Consider the following 9,585-nt stretch of genomic DNA (forward strand, 5'->3'; position numbering starts at 1 on the left):
TCAAACGTAGTCAATTTTCTCTTTTTTTCAAGAGAACCAGAGAGAGTTACATGTTGTGACAGTCGAAGGGAGCAAGGAGTCTTGGTTGTCGATCACACAACCTAGTGCAAAACATATTTAAGGAGAAAAATAAAGGTTGTCCTCATGCTACAGAACGGTTATACAAAGGAGAACATTGGACTACAATATATAAAATGCATTGCCAAACAAGGACCTACGTAGATTCATATCAACCACCTAGAAATAAAGTAAACATGTACAAAGTGCATTGAGTATTGTAATACATGAATTGCCAAACTCTGAAAAAAGAAGTGCGTGTCTATTTGATATATAGATTCAATGATCAACACTGAACATGCATTAGTGAGGAAAACATGTGGCTAAACTAAATTTAAGTATTGATAAACTCAAAAATATAACAAGCATCACCAAACTAATGATAATCTTTTACAAACGCCATAATTTTACAAGCAAGAGGACAATGTTTGAATCAAGCTACATAAAAGCAATGTGAATAGTTAAACATTTCATTTTGTTATAAGGAAGAAAATGAAAATACTAAATATACAATGCACATCATGCAAAAGTGCTATACAAAAGTATGGTGGATGAGCTGTTTGTTCATGTTTCTATGCATCTCCTTGTTTCTGACAATTGGGTTGACTACCTGATTGGAAAGGATGGCCGCATCACTAAACAAATACGATAGGATATTAATGCCCGCATGCGTTGCTTTGGTGAACCTCACCTGCATGACTGAGCATCACGAAGCAGAGAATAGGTCGCATGAGGAGGATGAGACACCTATTCATGTGACTGGGTTTTGAAAGGTTTGCTTGCCTGATTAGAAAAGGTGTTCGCATCATTGAACAAATGTGCAAGAATAGAAATGCTTGCAAGCACTTCTTTAGTGATGAGGTGCTTTTCATTATAATATTAAAAGAATCAAAGGCAAAGCTTGGCCGTGCAATTTGGGTCCACGTCAATGGCCTAGATCATGCCAAGTTCTAAGCTCAAGAAAGTTTGCTCAAGTTCCTTTGATTGGTGCCTTTTTGAAGAGCTTTTATGCCAATCTCTCCTACTTCTATCTTTGCATTTATCATCATCATCAAAGTCAATATATCCTATGTATCTATTCATGCAATGATCATGTTCTATGTGAATCCTTCAATCACCATGTCTATGGCTAGAATCTCTTAATACATATTCATTTTCGCTGGCATGGTCTTTTCATCTTTCCTACCCCGTCTCACATGGATCCGCAATGGTGTCGATCATGTCTGATGCAACTTGCATGATCATCTTTTCGACAATTTCTACCATTGTGTCAACTATCAAGTTGCTCGTGCGATTAGGTAATGCCATGTAGCCGATTTTGGGCTCATGGCGGCAAAAAAAAATGACGTTAGGTGCACCAAGTTACTAGATACAACGGACTACCATAAGGGTGTCTGCATGTTGCGGCAATGTTGCTAATCCTACGACAAGATTTAGCTCTAGTTGCTTTGATTGCCTACTTGCAACTCGACAATAACATTTGCTTTACTTTTAAAATAATCAATGTCCGTCTGCCTAGACTGTAGACAAAGACGCAAGCCGGAGTGACTCGGTATGCACTTGCGACAGCTTGTAGGTACTCAAAACCAGAGAGAGAGAGAGAGAGAGAGATGGTTGCAACTAGGAGCAAGCCATGATAAGCGCAAGGAAAGTAAGGCAATCAAAGAGGAAATTGCCATTACAAGTTCTTTGAGAGAATCAATGCGCGAGCGAATGCTTTTTTCAAAGAGGTAAAACAGCATAACTCCTTAATAACTTAACCAAATAACCATTTCCAAGATGTTTAAATGCAATTCGACTTCCTTCATGAATCTAATCCCTCTAGTGAAGGTTGAGAGATACATGAATGAATGCTTGATTTGCTTTCATACTGTTCCACAATTGATCAACAATTGCATCAATTGTGATACGTCTACACGTCTACATGCAGCTGTGCGAGCAGCACCTCCTCGAGTCCAGGTCTACAATCTGAAGCTCCAAGTGCACTACAACATCTTCCCTTTCTCTCCGTCTCGACTCAATCGATCTCTCATAACACAGCCCCATATTCCTCCCCAGACCTGTCATAATTCTCTCTCTAGTCTCTTAACCTTGCATACCTTCACCTGGTAGTAAACTTTTATTAGAGCCGATACTTTCCATATCCATGGCTGTATAGTCATGTAAACTGCAATTTGGAGCTGCATTGGATAAGGTAGATATATCCACCGTTCCTGTCCTGACATGAAATTAATGTTAAGGCTTAAATTGTCTTAGAATTAGGATTGCATTGAGAGAAGAAAATGTAGATTAAATGTTGTAAGGCTAGAATATGTAGTTTGGAGAAGTGCTATTGTCGCACAGAAAATGTTGCTTCTAGGGAGCACGCACTGACTCTTTCCAAACGATCAATTAATGCGACAGGGTTGTGGATGATGTAAACTGTAGGTTGTATATCCTACCCTGCCGTGCTGCATTTGCTCATTAACAGTCGAAATGGGAAGTTAAATTTTTAATGTGTTTCGAGTTCTATGTTAGTGTATGCGCAATAATCTCTCTCTCTCTCTCTCTCGGGCTCACAACGTTGCTCTGTTGCAGACTGGAGTACTCTACAGTTACGGAGCCATAGCAGAAGTACCACAAGTTAATTGCAGACCTGCATACCTGAGCAAGTAAATACCTACATGGTTGCCACACGCCTCTATCCTATGATATTATTGCAAAAAAATAAAAGACTGATGCATTGATGTTTGTTAAATATAAGTGCTGAATGCTCTAGATAAGTGCACGACAGTTAAATCATGAAGGAATTCAATGCAGAATGCCTGGGCAGTGGGAAGCACATACGGGTAATTATGGGACTTAAATAATAAATACACAATCATTACTAGGTGGGTGTGTCGACCACACAATCATTACTAGGTGTGTCGACCAGTTATTTTCCTCTCTTCGGATCTTTCGTATGAATCATTACTAGGTGGGTGTGTCGACCAGTTATTTTCCTCTTCGGATCTTTCGTGTGAGTTATCTGACAAGCATTCAAATGCCGTTTAGCAGTAGGTGCTAGCGGTCAAGCATGTTTGAGGTCTTGGTTGATGACGAGCTTAGTAGTTACTTCCACTCACCCAAAGGGTACTAAAGAAACAACATTTGCTCTGTGTGTGTGAGCGCGCGCGCACGAGGGAGAACCAACGGAGAATTAAAGAGTGATGGAGTGAGGCCATCAAGGAGCTTGTAGTACATCACAAAAGCAAAGCTCTGACGGCTAGAGAACGGCAAGCCGAGCAAACACCCTGAGAGCAGGAGTTCCTGCATGCTTCAACGCTTGCATAGTAGCTATGCTGCAAAGTAAAGAAAACAATGGTGGGACTCTAATCTATAACCCCTGCTTGCATAGCAGCTTCAAATACACTTCAGGCTTAGGCCTCAAGTGCAGGTTAAAAGACAACCCATCGTCACCCTTGCCCTTACGCAAAGAGCGAACTAACAAAGCATCGTCGATTGATCTCTCAAACAACAGGAGCTACACTTGAGAGGCAATCTCCTTTCTTTAATGTCCTTTTATCGCCACAAGCAGAGGCAGAGGGAGTCTCACTCCCTGTCTTAATTACAATGGTGGCAAGGAGAAAGATTTTGTTATGTTAAGAATAGCCAAAATAGTTTTGCCAATCTCATGAAGCTTTAGAAAAAGTTACTTAATTCTCGTGGGCAGCACATGCCATGTAAAACGTCATTTTCAAAGCAAGACATAAGACATTGAATGATAATATGCAACTGTTAATCCCGATCAACCATGGTGTACATGCAAAAGTTAAAAAAAAGTATCCATGATCTTCAACAAATTTCATTCAGGATACAAGCTTAGGCGGTTGGGATGGGGGAGGATGTGCTCAGTGGAAGAAGAAGTCGTTTTGATTGGAAGCGGCTCATCCTCGGCGTCGCCTATCCATCTCAATTCACCTCATCACTGCACACCCCCCATTCCCCATCACCGTCTTCCGCTGCATGTGCTTTACCTACACTACTCTAATGGGTTCCTTGCATCATATGCCCTGAGGAACAAACTTCCATCGCGATGGACTAATTGGTGATGAGAGTGAAGGGGCTGTGAACCCGGGAGATCGAGAGATCAAATCTTATCTCCCTCCCAACAAAGCCCACGCATCCCACCTTGCTGTTGGGGCTACTGATTGAGACATCTACCACTCTCCTCCCTTCATGAGAGGCCCAGGATAGCGCCTCTGCCCAGTAAGACCCGTCTCTCTCTCTCTGTCTCTCTCTCTCTCTCTCTCTCTCTCTCTCTCTTACACACAGAGACGCGCGAGCGCACTATGCACAGACGATCTCTCTTCTCTCACCTGCTCGAGGGGGTGTCAGCTCGCTGTATGATGAGGCTCATCTGCGCTGCTATGAGCGCCGCATATGCCACCGCTGAGTTACGAAGCCATCATCCACCACCGATTGCACCTCAGAACCCTCTAGGGCAATATATACGCAAAACCTAACAACGTTTCATACTTGCCGGGTTCACAACGGCCGGACGAGAGTAGAACAGAAGTTTTTTAACTTCGTCGGAGGAGAAGACCTTAAAGATGTATCAGACGAGCCTTGCACTCAAGTCTCAAGAGAAAGAGAGAGAAGAAGAAGAAGAAGAGGAAGACGATTTTCAATACTTTAGGAACTTCCTTTCAAGAGATCTCAAAGATCAATCCAACAAGCCTCGAACTTAAAAGCTACTAGCTCACACAACCAGCCTACCATCCTACCAGCGGGTCTCACTCGCTCTTACCAACATTGTATGTGTGTGTGTATGTATGTATCTTATACATTTCTCCGTGACATTGTCACACACACACACACGATCGACACTATCACCAATAACCTACAAATACTTGTTTACCCATGTTCAAGTGCCAGTTTGTCCCACTTTGTCTTGAGAGAGAGAGAGAGAGAGAGAGAGAGAGAGAGAAGAGGGGGGAAGAGAAAGTTAATGTGTACATTTTTCCTTTTTGTTATCGTGCAGTTGTGTCGATACAAACACATTTGATACAAATTGTTACATAGATCTTTGAGGTCCCTTAGGACTACTCCTGCTACATTTAACCTTTTTTGCTTCTTTCTCTTCTCCTTCTCCCTTTTGCACAGAGAGAGAGAGAGAGAGAGAGAGAGACACTCGCCCCAAGAAATGTAAGGAAACGTGTCATTGGATTCCTAAATGACTATTGGAAGCCCAAGGCTACTATCAAGGAAATGATCAAATCTGGGTGCCAAAACGTAGATTGTGTTCTTACCTGTCACCTGACCCATGTGAGCTCAATCCTGTAGCTCCAAAACGAATTGACGATCGTGGAAAAAAAAAAAATCAGAGAATGCTACACCCGCTCCAAAGCTAGTTTGGGAACCGAAGAAAGAACAATTTGTTCCACCTAGCTCAGGAAGGGGGGAGTCCCATGAAGCTTCTAGCTCCTCATGTAATGCATCCATAGAGGTAAAAGCTTCTCCAGAGCCTCCACCTACAATAGTGGACCTTCATGAAGCTACAAAGGAATCCACACCTCCCAGTGTTCAAGAATCACCTGATGAACCACTTCAAGTTCGATCTTGGGAGAGTACCTTACCACCCTTGCAACTCGACGAGGCACCTAAGGTAATAGAAAACTAATGGCAAAAATCCTCACCTAGTACCAACTCGAACAATTGGTTTCAAAGAGTGACGAGCACATTTCAGATGGTATAATCTACCCAAGGAAGGGGGAAGTGTTTGCAGACATCCATCATTCACTCGCTTCCCTCTCAACCTTCCTCCCTGACCTCTCAATCTCCAATCTTAGGGAATGTATATATAAAGCCTTATACTCATAAAAAACAAAAATAATAAAGAGCAAGAGCAATAAGAAAACGAGTATGCACAGTAAAGTCAAAACATTGACCAGACCTACACATTCACATCCAATACACTGAAACAGAGATCTATGTCATCAAACACCTTTGATCCTCATCACTCGAGTAATAGAGGGTAGGTAGGATTAGTACGATAGGAGTGTTTCTGTTTAAAAGTTGAGTGCAAAGTTCTTTCTTCCCACTGATGTGCCTCCTAGAGGTATTCTTTGTGTTTCGTAGTGTGTACATGAACGTGTTGGTGTGGTTAGGATTTGGACCTTCATGGAATCTTTCTCTCGTTCACACTTCAAATCAAGCACGACCATAAACACAAACAGGTGTTTCTTGTCCATTAGCATTGCCCCTTATCTTTTTGCATCCATGTTTGTCTGCTTTAATTGTGATTGGTAGCATAATATTCAACACATTTGCTTAGTATCAAACATTAAATTCAATGTAATTTTCTGTCATAATCACTTGTCTAGGTTTAAAAATCAAGCAACCGACTAAGCTACTGACTAAGCTAGGCGTTAGAGATCTTCTCTTAATACCATGGGGAATGCCTTCCTAATAATCTATGGTTACTTAGGTTCTTAATCCTATTTAGGCAGCATTGTGTGCAATGTACTAGGGCTTTTTAGTGGGCTTAGTCCCTATTGACATTTAGCTTAAGTATTATAAAGGGAGTTTACTAGTGTGATGAGCTTGGGGAGGGTAACAATGTTATATGACCCCCCAAAGTTACAAAATTAAAATACTGAAAACAAACAAACAAAAAATCAAAGTGACACAATGTAAAATCTTAAGCTGGAAGAGAAATCTCAACTTGATTTGGTACTCCACTCACATGTATCGCCTATGGTACCAGAGCCCTAGAGGTTCCCAGTGTGGGCGCTTTTCCTTGAAAAGCAAAAAACCCAAGGCATACAAAATAAGCACACACATCAAAATTGAATCACTGTGAAAAGACTTTGGGGGGTCAAACAAAAGGTAATCAGTGAGGCGATGATTTCATGAGAAATTCTTTTTATCGTAGCTTAACTACAAGGTCTTCTACGTATAGCCTCTAGTCAGCCCTCGGACATGAAATACTTGGCTCTCGCGTTTAAACAATTTAATTGACCAAAAAAAATTAAAAAGCTTACCCATGGTATTAATAGTCGATCTTTAGTGCCTTTTGACCGTTGAATTAGCGACCCCGAACTTGTTTAGTTTTTTACCTTCCCAACTGTTTATGCATTTGATTATATTGCAATTTAATGTTTATTGCTGACAAATGGTTTAGAATTATGGTACCAATCAATTTGTCTGCCTAAAACTGCATATGCTTTTTAATTGTATATGAGAATATAATTACTGTGCCAATGTTGTTTGATTTTGCAGTGGCTGAAGAAGGCTAAGGACATTCATCTCAAATGCTCTTCCACCTCAACGAACGAGCTTCAACTCAATAGCTTTCGAGGACGGAATCTACATCAGGAAGGGGGGCATGTTAACCCTCACGCACATTCCTATCACCTACGACGGATGCTGTATTATTTATTTGGTAGATCAAGTACCGAGCTTGTCGGTCCAATAGGAAAAGGGTAAGAGTGATCGCCAATGAGAGGCGCACTCTAACTGGAACATTCAAGGGATTAGTTGGCTAAGCATGGGCGCTAGAATGTGAATGGGGCGAGCTCATATAAAAGTCAACTAAACCTAAAATTCACTCATTCTCTCATTTGTGCAATTGAAGAGTGCTCTTGCTCCATCTCCATCTTCTTCTTCTTCATCTCCTTGTGTGTGTGTGTATATGCGTGTGTGTGTGTGTGTGTGTGTGTGTGTGTGTGTGTGTGAGAGAGAGAGAGAGAGAGAGAGAGAGAGAGAGAGAGAGATTTATGATAGTGAATTGAAATGATATATTAACTTCTCAAAAGGGTGCAATGGCCTATGAGACTAGAATATTGTGTCCATACATGTTCTCAGAGAGAGAGAGAGAGAGAGAGAGAGAGAGAGAGAGAGAGAGAGAGAGAGAGAGAAAGAGAATTATTTTTGAAAAAAGAACCAAAAAATTTACCATAAGGCTACACACATGTGTGTATACATAGAAAATAAAACACACACACACACACACACACACACAAATGAAAATGAAATGAATTTGAAAGGCACTTATACACATACACGAACACATAATACACAATCAGAGAGAGAGAGAGAGAGAGAGAGAGAGAGAGAGAAGATATACACCACACATACACACTCACTGGGACATGAGAAGATATGGTTGTTAATGTCATACGGATAGTTTCAAAAGACCCCAAGGGTGTAAGTGCCATGATGCCAGGACTAATTTCATTAGTCATGAAGCACTCTGATGAGTCTTGAAATGAAGGTATGATACTCAAGAGGGCATTGCAATAATCAACCTCCTATTCTTCACAATAACCTACCAGACCTGGGTGTTCTATACATCATGCCACTTGGGATTTTGAACTTAAAAGCCTAAAACAATCCAACAAAACTAAAAGTCGTATTGGGTTTGATAATTTTCACTTCATGAAGAGAGTTTCAAGCTCACGAGGAGATGATGTTAGCATCATAGAAACAATCCAAAGAGACCTTTCACATCTATCCTTTGAGTCTTGAACTCAAGCTGTTATTTGAGAGGGAACTCAAATATCCAAACTCATAGTCAAGCCCAAGGAATGCTAAAGAGTCAATTGAGATATTCCACACTTAGGGCCTAGAAGGAAGTCAGGGGTCATGCTTATCTTGAGAAACCTCATACTCTATCTGGTGGATTTTAATTTCAAGAAAGACCTCACATTCAAGAGGAAAGGAGATCAATCAGACTACCACATTTGCGTGATAGAGAGGCTGTGTGAGTACTAAAAGAACGAAGTGTTTAATGCTATAGCGGAAGAAGGAGCCATGCCATGTGGTGTGAAATGTGAGCCAAAGGCTTTGGACAAAAAAAGGATCCATCAGGTGAGGAAAGAGCTCGCAAAAACCAGTGGCAACTGCGAATGACAACCTCCAACTTGGTTATGTCCATGCCAATTCTTTTAAGCTCATTTTCAAATTCCAGGAATGCTACTAAAGATTCAATTGAGATAATCCCACACTTAGGGCCTAGAGGAAAGTTAGGGGTCACTCAAGATGCTGAAAAGGGCATCTCTCCAATCGCAATCACTTATGTTTGCATCTTGAAGGCATGTGTCACCACTCAAGATGCTGATATGGGCATAAGAATTCAAGATAAGATTGTTATTCAGGGGCTATTGGAAGAAAATCTCGCGCTTGGCAATGCCTTGGTCGATATGTATGCCAAACGTGGTATCCTTCAGAAAGCACAAAAGCGTTTAAGGAGTTACCTATCCCAAATCATGCTCTTGGAATTCATTGACTGCAGGATATGCTGAATGGAGGCAAGGCCATGAAGCTCTGGTCTCTTCAGCAGATGCAAAGCAAGGGCATCACTCCAAATGCAGTCACTTACACTTGCATCTTGAAGGCGCGTGCCACCACTCAAGATGTTGATACAAGCAAATAATTTACGATGAAGGAGCAAGAGAAACATCGAGCAAGAGAGACAAAGAGGGAATGGAAGAGCTTGGGCTGATTCATCATTACAAAACTTATTTGAGTTGGGTTCAAAAAATAGATTGAAGAGAAGTGTGTAGA

The 9,585-nt window shown here is 41.2% G+C and overlaps 2 long non-coding RNA genes and 1 other non-coding gene across 4 annotated transcripts; 1 reads left to right on the top strand and 2 right to left on the bottom strand.

Annotated features, from left to right (window-relative positions):
- Positions 1-1,709: 1,709 nt before the first annotated feature.
- On the bottom strand, positions 1,710-4,594 carry LOC147456280 (uncharacterized). Of its 2 annotated transcripts, none has more exons than XR_015188448.1 (2): positions 4,395-4,594; positions 1,710-2,270 (listed from the first exon to the last, which is right to left on the bottom strand). It is a non-coding gene; the product is annotated as an uncharacterized LOC147456280 (long non-coding RNA). The 2 variants fall into 2 exon arrangements; XR_015188447.1 differs by having other exon boundaries at positions 1,710-2,275; positions 4,395-4,514.
- On the top strand, positions 2,282-7,669 carry LOC147456281 (uncharacterized). The gene is made up of 2 exons (XR_015188449.1): positions 2,282-2,723; positions 7,300-7,669. It is a non-coding gene; the product is annotated as an uncharacterized LOC147456281 (long non-coding RNA).
- LOC147456282 (small nucleolar RNA Z152/R70/R12) lies at positions 3,922-4,010 on the bottom strand. Its single transcript, XR_015188530.1, has one exon. It is a non-coding gene; the product is annotated as a small nucleolar RNA Z152/R70/R12 (small nucleolar RNA).
- Positions 7,670-9,585: the final 1,916 nt, after the last annotated feature.

The sequence above is a fragment of the Adiantum capillus-veneris genome, chromosome 6, assembly GCF_014529385.1.
Source record: "Adiantum capillus-veneris isolate H3 chromosome 6, ASM1452938v2, whole genome shotgun sequence".
Taxonomy (NCBI): Eukaryota; Viridiplantae; Streptophyta; class Polypodiopsida; order Polypodiales; family Pteridaceae; genus Adiantum; species Adiantum capillus-veneris.